General features: G+C 42.0%; 1 long non-coding RNA gene across 2 annotated transcripts in view; it reads left to right on the forward strand.

The window, feature by feature from the left end:
- The first annotated feature begins 976 nt into the window (after window positions 1-976).
- LOC309962600 overlaps window positions 977-12,981 on the forward strand; it is a 73,944-nt gene continuing 61,939 nt past the window's right edge. Inside the window, exons 1-2 of one of the 2 annotated variants that reach the window (XR_014326249.1) lie at window positions 977-1,105; window positions 3,478-3,646. This is a non-coding gene — a long non-coding RNA (uncharacterized lncRNA). The remainder of the gene's footprint in view (window positions 1,106-3,477; window positions 3,647-12,981) is intronic. The other variant, XR_014326250.1, reaches the window with a different exon arrangement.

The following is a 12,981-nucleotide window of genomic DNA, read 5'->3' on the forward strand; positions in this document are numbered from 1 at the left end:
CTATTAGGCTACGAGTAACAGAAAACTCAGCTAATAATGCTTTACATGAATCAGGGGCTATTTTTCTCACTAACAGGAAGTCCAGAGGTGGACACTTGTTCAGTCATGTTATCAGAGACCCGGGCTTTTTCTATCTGTCTTCCCTACTGTCCTTAGGGTGTTGATTTTTATCACTCTGTAGCCTCACTGCCTCAAGTGGGCTGCTACAACTCCAGACATCACATCCATGACCAAGGTAGAGAGAAGAGGTAAGGACAGGCTCGAGATCTCTCCTCCCACATGTATTTTTCATCAGGAAAGTAATTGCCCCCCCTTCCTTTTGCCAGTTGCCATTGCTTCCTTGCAGACTTCCTTCTATGTTTCGTGGCCACAACTGGATCATATGAATTCCCCCCACTACAAGAGAGACTGGAAAAGTGAGCATCGGACTTTTTGGCCTTTACAGAGAAAGGAGGGCAAGCAAGGGCCTTGGGAATGGCTTTGGGTTAGTGTCTTCTACAGACAATATGAACAGATTTTCCTGATGTAGAACAGCCTCACTTCTGGGTGTCCTCAAAAGGAGGGTACTGTGTGATTCCTCAGATTATGCCCTAAACATCAATCCATGCAGAAAACGCAGCAGCAAGTACTATCATGTTCCATGAGACTTCATGTTTCTCTCTATAGGCTGATGGCTTAGGCTAAGGCACAAATTTAGAAAAGGGAGGTCTACAAGGAATCAAAACTCAAGTTCACAGCCCTGTTATGATCTCGTTTAATTCAAGGGCAACATTTAGCCTAGCTAGTGTAATGTATGGGCAGCAATGTCCTTGTAAATATTATAATATTATAAATATTATAATGTCCTTTGTAAATATTATTTCTCACAACTGGACTTTGAATTAGAATGAGACCACAGGGAGTTAAAGGTTGTAATCTCCAGCACAAACCTACCTGGAACATAAAAGCCTACATTGCTGATAAGAGCAGACATAGATGCTTTAACAACCTGCTAGTGAGAGGAGAGGATTAAGTGCTCCTTCTACAAATTCAGAAGCATAACCAACACGTATGCCTGATGGATAAATGTTCTCTGACTGGTGAAGATGAGTCCCAAGAAGAAGAGGTAATCATTCTTTCCACTCTATTCCCTTAGCGCTGCATCTCCGTCTCCATGATAGCATGTATAGTCCAGATTTATGTAGCTCTATTACTGGTTATAAGCCTACTCATTTTGTAGCCCAAGACCATGTTATTTTTCATATAATAGACAGGTATGTTCTCAGAAATATCTAGAAAAAGTATTCTTTTATTGAACAGTGGGTAGAGGTTGCTTAGATAATATCTGGAGAGACAACTTTGCACAAAGAAATCAATGACAACTTCCTTCATGCTCTTTTTAGTAGTGAATGCTTGAAATAAGCATTATTTGAATTCTTATTGTTTAAAGACTGGAATACTAGATGCAGTGGGTTAGACACTAGAGGATAAAAGTTCAAGGGAAAGAAGATGTACTTTCCCTTGAAGAACCTGTGAACTAGTTGTGGGGATGGGCATATTGTATCTGAGAAAGAAAACCAAAACATTTACAAACGCTGTTGTTTTAATAAAGGGTAAATTCGACGTAGGGCAGAAAAAAGGTACAATTAAATTATAATGCTTTTGTGTCTAATTCCATGTCTAAGGTCTTTTGTTTGATAAAAAAGATTAAGGCCTATGACTTGTTTTATAATTGGAGGTGTTTCATAAATAAAAAGAGTTGGTGAATAGAGTTACCTGACATGGAATTTTAAAATATACTGGTGAAATATATTCTTCATCATGTATAATCAAGCTACATCTTTTGCATTAATTGTTGGTATAGGTTAGAAACACAATCTGCTAATTGTTTTTTTTATTGCTATAGACATTAAGGAGGCATTCCCATCTTATTTGGGGTTTAGGAGGAAATGGAAAATGACATCATATAAATTACACACTAAGTTGCAGGAATAACAGGAAATGAAAGATGAACAAGACATGTGAGGAGAACAAAAAAATTATTTATTGTCACTGAAAGTTAAAGAATTACGAGATAGGATGTCAGGGGTGTCATTTAGCTGGAGAGCATGAAATTCTGAGCAAAGAATTTCAGATTTCACATGCTAAGAAAAAGAGAGTGAAGGTACTTTAAAAAATATCTGACTGTTGGATTATAAAATCTTTGAGAATAATGACTGTCTTCCAGGTTTACATTTATTCACTCAATAAACTCTATGGCTCTGTGGGGGATCAAAAATAAATAAGAAATATAATCCTTGCTCCTCTATGGTCCATGGTCTACTAGAGAAGAAATTATGTTTATACAAAAAGCTGTAATACAAGGTGGACTGTTTTAAATTCCATGGCAGGAATATAGATCAAGTTCCAGGGACTCTGCCATGTGAAGGAGTATCCCAGCTGTACGGCGTTGAGAAAGGCTTCCTCGAAGAGGTGACATCTGAGCTGGACACTAAGGGATCAGTGGTGCTTTGACCTAGAGAGACATCGGGAAGAAGGACATTCTAAGGAGGAGAGACAGTGTGGCTAAAGTGTTGGTGGCAGAAAAGAGAGGCATATGTATAGAGAATAGAAAACAGTCCAGTTTATAGGCCCATAAGAGTTCATTAAGTGGAAAAATGAGAGATAAAAATGAAAACAAGTGTTGAGGTTAGATTCTAGAGAGTCTGTTAGATTTAAGTGAAGGCACTTGGACTTTATTTGGTAGATAATGAGAAGCTATCGATGCTTCTTGAGTACCGGACAGAAATCGAACACATGTTTTTCAAGTGGAAGAGGCTTCAGGTGATAGGAACCAAGCTATCACTCTGTTCACTTTGAAGTGCCCAACATAGTCTTAGCATGTAATAAATAGATGACAATATTTTTAGATTGGCTATTAGAGAAGTACATGAGCAGGGAAGCCATCTAAGAATATTATTGAGAATGTCTGACATCTCCAGGGATGGATCAGGTATGCCGTGTCGGTATACCGTCGATCCACCCATCTCCTTCTGCACGGCCCCTGTATCACAGGGGCTGGAAGGTTAACAGCTACATTTCTCAGGCTCCCTTGCTGTCAGGGTTTCAGATGCCTCCCATGAGATTTGGAAGGTGAAATGCAGGTGAAGGCCAATTTTATTTCTGCAGCAGTGACAGGTTCTGGCAGAACTGAGTTTTTGCTGTGGACAGACTTCACATCCCACTTTCTTGTGACCAGCCTCACGGATATGGGGCAACTGTAAAACTGGCAGCAGTTCCTCGACCCCTGGGTGTTGACAGTGATTTCCTGACCTCCGGTTCAGAGCTACAGGCTTATAACCTCAAAACCTAGCAAAGGCACGAGCTTTCCATCTAAGAGGTCTTCCTCACTTACATTTAGCTCTTCGGATAATTTTTCAGCCCTCAATTCCCTGTATTAAATTCCTTTCTACTTGAGGTACCTAAAATGGTTCTGTTTCCTGCACTGAACACTGACAGGAGCAAGAGATGAAGAAACTTGCATAGCAGAGGGAAATAGTCATTCAAGGATAAGTCATTGTGAGATGGAAGAAAAGAAATTGAAGTTGGAGGTCCTTCGGCACTACTAAGGGCACCAATGTCCTTTGTTTCAAATGGTCACGTCTATTTGAAGAGGGAGGCAAGCAAGGTAATCTTTATTCTGCACGGTTGTATACTCAGCTAAAATAGGGAGTACCATTAAGGAAGGGGGCAAGGAAGGATATGGAGAACAGCTAGCGCTCCCAGTCACATCACTGTAACCATTCAGTCTTCCCTCTTATGGAGGCTGGCAGCTTCCCATTTCTTGCTCCCTCAGGCCCCAACACCATCCCCATCCCAGGTTGTAATCTTAATGCTACTGCTTTTGTCATTTTTTGTCACTTTACCCTCTCTCCCCTACCTGGAACATTTTGCTTGGAGTACTTCTCCTAGCATTAATTATTTTAAAATTCTTTCTCTATCAGCCTACCTGTGACCACCTGAATTTTCCCTCTTCTATGTCTACCAAAAAATGGAACATCCCACCAGACCCCTCAGGCCAAATTTCTATAATGCCTTCTTGTAGAGTCGCCTTGACCTGGCTTCTAGAAGGGCTTCAGGTTGTATTGCCCTTCTCCTGACCCTCCATTCAATTTTTCCTTCCAAAAGTCCAGTAGGTCTTGAAAACAACTTCCTTGAAGCTTTTTTGGACTAACTGCAGCCCTCTGTACACCTCACATGAAGCCCCAACAAATCTCCCTTCTTCTGTGCCTTACCAGTACTGTAAACTATTTTCTGTAATGTAAATTACATCTCTTCCAGTTTTGCCAACATTCTTTCAGAGTTCTTTTTAATCTGTGAGTTTTCTCCAGCCATAGTTTTTCCTTTTCCACTTTTTCTACTCTTACATTCAAAGTGGCTCAGGGATTGAAGCCCTCTGACCATAGAAAGATATGAAAAGAGATACTTAATTCATGCATTCCGTTGATAAAGTTTCTCTCTTGGCTCTGTTTGAGCTAAGTGAGACCCCAATGAACATCTTTCTGCATCTTCTGGGACCTATCATGGCTCTTATCTACAACACCTTGGGCTTCCCAAGCTTAAGGCTTAGAGATGCATCCACAGACAACTGACTTGCAATGCCACGCCCTAGAGAAATACCCTGGCTGTGAAAGCTCCTATTGCCTAAATAAAGTGAGGATGCTTTTTCATGGAAGTCCAAGATCAGTTTGATACAATTCAATATCGAATCTCCATGTAACAGGACAAGGAAAGGAGCATCTTCTGTGCCTTTAGCAATTACAATAGTCCAGGTTATGTTGCAGTAGCCAACAGCTTTCAAATATTATGAGTGGCTTTAAACCAAAAGCGCTGATTTCTTGCTCATGCTACTTGTCCCTTGTAGGTTGGCAGGGGGACTCTGATATTATAGTTATTTAAAGGCTCAGGCTGATGGAGAAACTATCATCTCAAATACTGGTGGTCCCCATTCCAGAGAGCCTTACATCAGTAATTCAATACTCCAGGCAGGAAGAGACCCATGTCACTTCTACTCACTGGCTAGAACTAGTCACATGGCCCTACCCAACCACAAGGAGACCAGGAAGTGCAACCCACTTTGCTTGAAAGGGTGGAGAACTGGAAATACTTAGAGAACAGTACTAATATTATCCACAAAACCTAAGAGAAGTCTAGTCAATTGTGACTATTAATATTCACAAGTCACTATTTGATTGCAATTCATATTTCTAAACTTCTTTGTGTTCCAGTCAAAGGAAATCACTTTCAACGTTTTGCTGCTAATTACTCTGTATCTCTCTCAAATTGTTCCTACTTCAAGGTAAAATGTTTTGAGAGCTCTGGTACAAACTCCCAGGCTGTCTCAGCTTCCTTGTTAATATCCTTGGCACTTGGGCTCTCCTTGAGCGTCCTCCCCACCCCTCCCACCAGCCCCAGCCTCCCCGCTGCACTTGCCTGTCACCCTGGGAGCTGCTTGCATGCAGCACTGTTTCAGTGGAAGGCAGCAATACACAAGGGCACCTCATTGTTGGAAAGGAACTGCCTTCTGCCTGCCAAGGACAAATGCAGACACACAAAGCAATATCAAGCAAGACTTCACATCAAAGGGAACCCTGCCTGGGCTTGCCAAGAGCAGGGCTGCCTCTGAGCCTTTCCCTTCAGCCTTGTTAGTATTCTTGGGCCCACAGGGCTCCGGGTGCTCCTACCAGGCCCCCTCATTCACCCAGAACTCCTGTTTACTCTGACACCTGAAGCTCAGACTCTCCCTGAATGTGGCCCCGACCACTTGAATGGAGCAGAATGCCAAGTGTTTTAAAATGTTGGGCGATTAGGAAGGAAAATCCATGAGAAATATTTACTCCACGAACTCTGTTTGAGTAGGAGAACAGAATACTTTACTCAGTTTGTTCACTGCAACAACACAGAGAGAGTTAAGTCCCTGCCTAGTGTTTCAGGGGAAAAAGCACAGAAGGGAAACTTACCTATTGAGGAAGGAAGGATGCTCTATGAGCAGCGGTTGGGGACCATTAGAACCGATGCTGACATGGAGACTGGCTGTCCTAGGCACTCAGACCTGGTGGGGAGAAGTGGTTTCCAGAGAAACTTCTAGTTCTACTTTAGAATCAACACAAGAGTTCATGTTCCGTTGCTCTCAGGAACAGAAAAAGTCTCTGTTTTAGAAGGAGGATGAGGAAAAAATGGACAAAGAGAATGACAGTGACAGATAAACTTTATTTTAGAAAACAGGTAAGGCTTTCTGTTCTGGATACTAAAGAACTCTTTTGGAAATCTACGTTAATCATCAAAATACAATGGAAGTTTTTGAAAGTTTTAAAGTCAAAGATTGTGCGAGATGGAAGGGGAACTTAGAGACTGTATTTTCCAAATCTTTTTTTTTGAGTTAAGAAAACCTGAGGCTCAGGGATGTCAAAGGGCTTTTTCACAGTAACACACTGGTTAGTGGCAAAGCTGTAGCTAGAACCCTGAGCTCCTGGCTCCCAGGCTTGGTGGAGCAGTCCTAGACATGGCATGCGATCAGAGTGCAGGTCTGCAACTTCGTCAAGGACAGTATTTTTAACACATGGCTTCAACCCTTTGACTAAGATCTTCCACTGTGGCCAACCCTACTGCCCTGTTCCAACAGCTTCCCAGAACCGTAGTAATTAGAGCAAAAAAAATAATGGACAGGGCCCAGAGAAAATGTCACAGTTCTAGAAGTGGGAGGAGGTACAGATAATGCGTTTACATAATTTCCTACTTTCAGAACACTTCATGTAACCATGGATCCATGGAGAGAGCTCAGGCATTCCATGATGGGAAAAAAAAAAATTACGTCTTTTACTAACCTCTTATTGAAAGGCAACATTTCCTTCATCATGAATGTAGGCAACAAACCAAGACAGTATTTGCAGAACTTGGACTTTGTCACTAATAGAAATAATAAATATTCTCATATTATATTAGTTTGGTAGATATCTTGGAATATCTTTACCCTCATTACCACTTTGCAATTACGGTAGTTATTCGATCTGCCACTAGAGTTTGTTATTTAGTGCTTAATAGATAAGCACATATTTGGCTATGTTACAGATTTTTATAAATATTTTGAAAACAAAATTTCAATATAATTAGATTCCTTTATAATCCTTGGTATTTTATTTTATGCAGTTAAAGGCATTGTTCCGAGAAGGGATCTGTAGAATTCATCTGACTGTCGAAAGGGTCCTTGGCATGAAGATTGGGAATCCCTGACATATGAGGGGTGAACGAGTGTCAGGTTGCTGATGGGTACTCATGTCACTCGATCCCATGTGTCTGTTCCATCACCCTGTGGGCTCAGAGTGACAGACATGCTCACTTGTCATTCCGGATTGGAGAACCGCCAGTGTCTCTTGCTTGCAGTTCCAGGATGCACCAGCCTTTGAAAGCTGGTATGACTATATTACAAATGTGACAGGAAAGAATCCATTGTTTGGCATTATTATTAAAATGAAGGCTGATGGAGATTTGGTGACATTTATATTAAGAGGGTTGTATTCTCATGTCTCGTGGAAGTTTTTTCCCAGGGAGTTGGCATTCCAAAGTCCACTCAAAAGAAAATCAGATTTTTCAAAGGTGGCACAAGTTGGTTTGGCATAGCAAATAAATGTTAAGAAAGAAAATGAAATTTGAAAATATCGAGGCACCATTTTCCACCCTTCAGATAGGCAAAGAGTTTTAAAGATGACAGTCTGCAGGAATGATGGGGTGTAATGAAATGAGTGTTTTCATAAGCTGCCCACAGGACCAAGAGTTGGCATAACTTTTCCAGATGACAGTTTGGATTCTATGTTTTAATTGCTTTTCACCCAGTCGTTTCACTTCTAGGAATTTATCCCTACAGACAGAAATACAAGATATTCTTTTAAGGAGCTTCCCTGGTGGTGCAGTGGTTAAGAATCCGCCTGCCAATGCAGGGGACACGGGTTCGAGCCCTGATCCGGGAAGATCTCACATGCCTGGAGCAACTAAGCCCGTGCACGACAACTACTGAGCCTGCACTCTAGAGCCCACGAGCCACAACAGCTGAGCCCACATGCCACAACTACTGAAGCCCGTGCACGTAGAGCCCATGCTCTGCAACAAGAGAAGCCACTGCAGTGAGAATCCCGCGCACCGCAATGAATAGTAGCCCCTGCTCGCTGCAACTAGAGAAGCCCGCGTGTAGCAACGAAGACCCAACGCAGCCAAAGATAAATAAATTTTTTTTAAAAAAGATATTCTTTTAAGGATCTTCATCAAAATATTTTTTGTAACAGTCAAAACTGGCAACAACATGAATGCTAACAATATGAGGTTGGTTAAATAAATTATGCTACTTCTGCAAGACAAGCTATTATGTAGCTAATTTTAAAAAATACCCATTCTGAAAATATTTAATGATATGGGAAATGCATAAATATAATGTTAGGCCTAAAATGCAAGACATAAAACTGCATGTGTAAAATAATCCTGGTTTTTGGTTTCAAAAATATTCATTGTGTTTCTTTGCAATCTTAACTTACATGCATATGCAGGTAGAATATATACATGTTTAAAAAAAAAACTTGGGAGGAAATGTATCAAAGTGTCAGTATTGGCAGTCTTTGGGTAGCTGCATTTGAATACTTTTATTGACTTCTTTATACTTTGTGGTATATTCTGATATTAGATAAAGCAGTAAGACATTGTGTTTTAAATGATGAACTGGGCCATAGGGGCTGATCTCTGTTTGCAGTGCCTTCTTGTTGCTCCAGACAAAAGTTTGTTTTGCTAGTTGCTGCTGTTAGTTTTCTCCTAACCTTTGCTCTCTTTCCTCACCATGGGCTTCCAGATGTCCGATTTAACCAAGTTCAGGGCATTCAACTCACGTACATTTTCCCCCTCTAGCTTGTACAGAAAATTCAGAAACTACATGAGGGCTGCCAATCTGATAGAGTTAGCATCAGTGTGAATGTCAACCAGAAACCTCTAGGCATAATGAGAAATAGTTCAATGGGGGGGGGGGGGATCTGAAGCTTTTGTAAACAAAACTGAAGATGGAGCTTAAAATAGGGTGAGAATTTGAGGAGGCATCTGCCCCTCTCCTTTTACCTCTGACTGTTTCTGCCTAGCTGCGCTTTGTGCATGTCAAGAGGCAGGAAGGGCGATGAAAAAGAATTCTTCTAGAGCCACTTAACCTTTCGCTCATATTTGAATTGAAAGTTGATACATTTTCAACTTTCAGCGATTATTTAGCAGGTAGTGTATAAATTGGCTGGAAAAAAATGTTTGGCTGGATGAAGCCATTATCTATTGATTTTACCTTGAAAGTGAGAATTATGAAGGCAGTTTTCTGTCTGTGAATGTTTGTTTTAAGCTCCTATTATTTGCAATTTCGAATTTTGAAAACACTAGAGCCTAGATTCCCTTCCTCCTCTCTTTCTTAAACTTGGATCGATTTTCTCCTGGGTGAAGTTTAAAATAATAAAAACTGAGAAACCATTTACTCAATGCTTCCTGTTGCATAGCAATCTAAACAAACAAGTCCCTTTCCTCTGTTAAGAACTTCCAATAAAACAATCACAATGGTTGTGTTTAAAAGAGATGATTTCCAAGTCTCCTTTTTTTTTTTCTTTAAGAAAAAAATATTAGAGGCCAAAGATTGCAGGAAAAAAACTCAATTGACTTTTTAGTGTTTCACTTCTCATGCTTCTGCAGGGATTTGAAAACTTCTTCTTTTGTGGTGAGGCCAGAGGGGCTGAGCTGGACATATGAGTACCAAGCCAACCAAAGCAGGAAAAACAATAAGAAATAATACTAACCATCAAGTGTTGAGTATCCTCTGTGTGCCCGGCGCAGTGCCATGTCAATTACCTAATCCTGTAACAAATCTCTCGTGTTGGGTATCTTCCATCTGCATGCCCAAGTCTTCCCTCTACTCTTCTCCATCCTGTTCTCTGCTCAGGAACCATGATCTGTATGGACTGCAGCAAAGGGCTCCCTTGCCCAGGGGCACTGGCAAGAGAGAGGAGGGAGGAGACAAGGATGGGGTACTTATTTTCCTGGCGTCTGTCTGCTGCTTACGGCAGGTTGGCTGTGTCCCTCTGCCCAGAGCCACAGCTCCCGCCAGGCAGTCCTCCCCGTCCAGCTCCTCTCCCTGAGTCCAGGAATTGCTCTTTGCACTCAGTGCCTTCAGGCGTCCTGATGGAAAGAGCTCTTCCCTGTTGCTAGCTCGAGAGGATGACCCTATCCTTAATGGTAGAGTCCAGCCCTACCCGGCCCTCTGCCCCTCTGCAAAGAGTCTCTTTGTTCACCCCCTTCAGTCACCCCTTCTGAGGATGACATCTGTTTCCTGCTTACCTGTTACCCCTGTCACCATCCTCAGGCAGACCCTGGTAGTTCTTGCTAAGAGGACTATGCTAACCCCCAACGTACTCTTACTTTCCAGATTATTTTGTATTCTCTTGTAAAGCAAACCTTTCTCTTTTTTTTTGTTTTTTTTGGCGGTACGCGGGCCTCTCACTGTCGTGGCCTCTCCCGTCGCGGAGCACAGGCTCCGGATGCGCAGGCTCAGCGGCCATGGCTCACGGGCCCAGCTGCTCCGTGGCATGTGGGATCTTCCCAGACTGGGGCACAAACCCGTGTCCCCTGCATCGGCAGGCGAACTCTCAACCACTGCGCCACCAGGGAAGCCCAAATCTTTCTTTTTTTTTAAAAAAAAAAATTATATATATATGTATTATTGAAGTATAGTTGATTTACAATGTTGTGTTAGCTTCAGGTGTACAACACAGTGATTCATTTACACACACATATATATATACATATATATATTCTTATTCAGAGTCTTTTCCCTTATAGGTTATTGCAAAATATTGAGTAGAGTTCCTTGTGCTATACAGTAGGCCCTTGTTGGTTATCTATTTTATTTATATATAGTAGTGTGTATATGTTAATCCCAACCTCCTAATTTATCCCTCCCCCCACTTTTCCCTTTGGTAACCAAAAGTTTGATTTCTATGTCTGTGGAGCAAATCTTTCTAAAGCACTGCTAAGACACTCAGTTTGACCCCATCCCGCCATAGGAAAGTATTCAAACATGCCATCTTCAGACTTTCCATAGGAAAGTATTCAAACATGCCATCTTTAGACTTTCCAGAGCTCTCAGGTTTGGTCAAACCGGTTTGTGCTCCATTTCTTGAAAGATGGTGCAATTTTCTCCTTCCCTGTGATCGCTCACACAGTAAACGGGCCTCTGCTGCCCGCTTCCAAAATTACACTCATCCCTCAAGATTCTCTTCCAGCCCCACCTTTTCCAGTTAGTCTTTCCTCCCTGATGTTTTTGTTGGAATGTCTTCCTGTGCAAGTTATTGGGAAATCAATGACATATCACCTTGCCATACATCCTCTAGTATTTTGGAAACATTATTTACATTTTAAATCATTTGGCTTTTCAAAATCACGGGCTTTGGCACCAAGTAGTTTTGGCCTTGACTGAAAGCTCTGTCAACAGTGGAAACTCGCATAAGTTATTAACCTGGCAATCTCTCTTGACTCCAAAATGAAAGGGTAATAGTAATACCCACCTTACATAGTATTGTGAGGATTAAGTTAACATTTATAAACTCTTATTACAGGTATACAGATAAATATTATATTACTTCTCTTGTTTTCTCTTTCCTCCAACTGCGGCTCAAAACTAGCTAACATTTATTAAATGCTTATCACGTGTCATGTACTATTCTAAGCATTTTGCACACATTAATTTAATTACAGCCGTCCTATGTATTACTATTCTCCCTATTTTATGGATGGAGAAACTAAGGTACAGAGAGGTTAAGAAACTTGCCCAAAGACTAAGCTGGGAGCATTAATTCACACGCAGACTGTAGACTTTTTGAGACAAAGACCCATCTTTACACCAGATTTCTTTCTGTCTTTCACAGGGCCAAGCATGATGTCTTATATATAGTCGGTATTCAATAAACGTTGATTTCCTTCCAAGAGGCAAAGGCAATTAAGCTAGTGTCGCAATAGGCAGGGGGCTAGAAATGCACGTGGTCAAAGCAGCAGCTGCTTCCAGGAAGCAAGCGGTAAGTAACAGTGCAGCTGAGACGGAGCTAGGATGCGAGTTTCTGGCAACTGAGGAATGCGGCTGCTGCAGGAAGTCAGAGGGAAGCCAGCTGGGGGGAGGTAAGAAAGAGGAGAACCTGAGCGGGGGAGGCCAGCAATGGTGGAAACTTGTACCAACTAAGCCGGAACTCCTCTGCCAGCGATCCTCCAGGCCCCGAGGAGACAGTAAATCTTACTCCATCCTACGGTTATACCGCTGCAGCATCTTTAAAAACACTTAGCCCCAGACTAATGGGCCCTTTCCTGCTGCCCTTCTTACCTAAGCCAGCAACCTCAGAGCTTTCTGGGATTGCTATTAAAAACACCCAGATCCCAGGAATCGCTCTCCACCAACACAACTGTCACTCACGCCAAGCATGGGACATATGGCCGAGCATCTGGGAGGGGGCAGATCGGCCAGGAGTGCTGGCGGGCGGCACAGGCTTTCATTAGAATGGATGTGTCACAGTAAATCATTTTGTAAATGTTCCCTCCCTTCTCTCTGCATAGCGAAACATAAAGGAAGACGAATTACCCGCAGCTCCATAATGCTGTTTGAATATGCCAAAGCTTGTGCCTGAGACACTTACTGACATTGCCTTAAATATCTTTTTAATATCTTGGCCAGGTCAGGCATACCAATGGCATGACAGAGCTTGCAAATCAATGCCCCAGCTGTTTTGGTTTTTTAATAAAACTGAATGTGATCTCTTTTAAATGATCGCCTTCCATCCCCTAGTTTTCTACAGAGTTTTCAGAGAGCGGCACTGTGGGCAGCCTTGAAGTCAGGACTTGGCTCTGAAAGGAGAGTTGTTCCTTTGGGGTGGGAGTGGGGGTAGAAATGAAACATTTGCGGGGTTACCGTCGTCATCT

Source organism: Leucopleurus acutus (assembly GCF_964270905.1).
Source record: "Leucopleurus acutus genome assembly, chromosome: 5".
NCBI classification, from domain to species: domain Eukaryota; kingdom Metazoa; phylum Chordata; class Mammalia; order Artiodactyla; family Delphinidae; genus Leucopleurus; species Leucopleurus acutus.